Source organism: Cupressus sempervirens, chromosome 5, assembly GCF_028749045.1.
Source record: "Cupressus sempervirens isolate cs-2001-9-10 chromosome 5, ASM2874904v1, whole genome shotgun sequence".
NCBI classification, from domain to species: Eukaryota; Viridiplantae; Streptophyta; class Pinopsida; order Cupressales; family Cupressaceae; genus Cupressus; species Cupressus sempervirens.
Window position 1 is genome coordinate 1,045,868,387 of NC_143122.1, and position 2,680 is coordinate 1,045,871,066.

The following is a 2,680-nucleotide window of genomic DNA, read 5'->3' on the forward strand; positions in this document are numbered from 1 at the left end:
TTGTCCTAGAAAGTAGGACAAGTATCTAAGTTGTTTACTTGTTAAAATTTGTCAAGTGACACGAATTTTTGGTTTTGACCCTCGAGTTTGATTATGTTCTTTGTCTTCAGTTGAGTTGTTGTATTTAGTCTTGTGGGTCTATTGTGATTTTCTATTATAATTAAATAAAATTAAAAGATAATTTAGTGATTTTATTTAATAAAAAAATTATAAAGAAAATTCAATATTTAATTAGATTTAATTAATTGAGAAATTAATTAAATAAAAGAATTAAATTTAAAGATTTAATTAAAGTTCTAATTTATGTGTAAGTATATTTATTTAATTTAATAATTATTATTTCAGAGTTTCATTTTAATAATAAACTCTAACTAATATTATTAACTTAATTAATAAATATTTAATTAAAATGTCTCGTGCTTTAGTAAGGGAGAGAAATTAATTAATTTAATAAATATATTTTAATTAAATTTCATAAAGGTGGTGAATGAAAATTAAAATATAATAATGTAATTAAGGAAAAAGGGTTTCACGTTATTGCACAATCAAAGCCCTAATTTGGTGAAAAGCTCTTTATTAGGAAATCAGAGCTCATTTTTGCATAGATATGTTTGGATGAGCCAATTTTTGGGATGAGGGTTTTCAAAAGAGAAGGAAAACTCTTCCATGTTTTCTGTGTTCATTGTTTAGCATCAGATCCAGGTAGGATCTCGTGAGTTTATGTAGTAGTTCTTGCTTTGAAAATATATGTCTTCTTTGTGTCTGAATAAAATTGTTTTAAGATTTTAACTGGGTTGAAATCCTTGTCTGTGAATTTATCATTCTACGTTTGAGAAATATTTGTATATATGAATTGAAAATTAGAAACTCTTATTTTGTAAATTTAGAGATTGTATTTTGTTTTGGGTAGGGTTTGATAAATTTTAGAGGGTCATGGTTTGATTGAATAAAATCGGGATAAGGGTTTGGAAAGTTTATGTTTTTAGCAAGTTTCTATTTTTAACAGGTTTCTTTTTTTGGAAAGTTTCCATTATTAATGGGTTTCCATTTTTGGAAAGTTTCTATTTTTAGCAAGTTTCCTTTTTTGGAAAGTTTCCATTTTCAATAGGTTTCTATTTCAAGAAAATTTCCATTTGTAGAAGGTTTCTATTTCAAGAAAGTTTCCATTTTAGTAGGTTTCCATTTTGGAAAAGTTTTTTCAAAGTTTAATAAATATAAAATTATTTTGGTAATAATTGATAATTATTATTACTAATAATTTTAATAAGTATTGTTAAAATTTTTAATTAAATTATTTGAAATTTTGATTTATCACTTTATTACTTAAATATAATTTTAAATTAAATTGAAAATCAAATACATTAATTGGGAGAAATCATGTTTTCTTTTATAAGGTTGGATGTGTTTATATGGATCAGATATATGAAAATGATTTGTAATACTAGGGAAATTTTATTATTAAAAAAAGTTCAGTAATTATAATACTTTGAGAAGATGAAAAAGTGAACCCTGATTGTAATTGAAAATTGTATAAACTATAATACGTGGAAATAACAACTAAACCTTGTTTGTATACTGAACTCTTATGTTTGAAGAAAACCTAACGAACTATGAAAAAAAATGTTTAAAAGACTTTGACGAGATGTGTGTGGTTTTACATTTGGGGTTTTGTAATGTTTAAACAACTTTTTTATGATTTGTTTAGTGTTGAGATTTGTGTGGACTTGCGAACTTTAGTGAATTTGTAATACTTGAGAACAAAAATGAAAACTCGAAACCATAGTGAAAATTATACTTTTGTGTTCTCAAAACCTAATGAATTATGAAAATTACTTTTGTATGTACTATATGTGATGTGAGGTTGACTAATGTTGGGTTTGGGTTGACTTAGTGTTTGATCAATCATGGTGTTTACCAGAGGCTTGAGGGTTTTGTTTTGTGATGATGTCATGGCTTATTTTGGTTACGATCTTTTATACCTGACCATGGTGATGTGTCATGTGTGTTCTATGATGAGTTGATCAAATGTTGTGTTGTGTTTTCTAGTTTCTTGTTTAGGACTAAAGTGGTTATTGTGATTTGTTTTTGGTGATGTCATGAGTTGGTATATGTGGACTGGGTTTTGAATCAGTCCTATTAGGATGATTGTATTGGTGAAGTCCATGATTTTGATCAGTGATGTTTCAGTACTTTCCAATTGCCTATTCAATTTATCCATAGAAGGAGGAGTGGGAAAAATGCATTTCCTTCTCAATTTTTCACTGTTCATCGCATAGTTAGTCATCACCATCAATGTTGTTGACCATCATGACTGAATTGAAATTTTATGAGAAAGTTCATGTGACTCTTTGTGCTTTACCAATAGATACAACTCCACACTAATTTTTTAGTATATACAATAAGCACCACTATAACTATGCTCTTTCCAAAAACCCCTCTCTTTCTCAACACATTCTTCACATTAATGGTTTTGATCCACTGGCAGAATCTTATGCTAAGAAAATATCTTTACTTACCCAAAAGTGATCTTTCAATAATTTTATGTGAGGAATTTGCAAAGATATTCCTCTTATACCCATGGTGATGACCCTAGAATTTGGTGATTGCCAATTAATTATATTTTATCATCATTCTATATTTGGTACTCATTATTCTACTTTAAATTTGGATTTAGATTCAA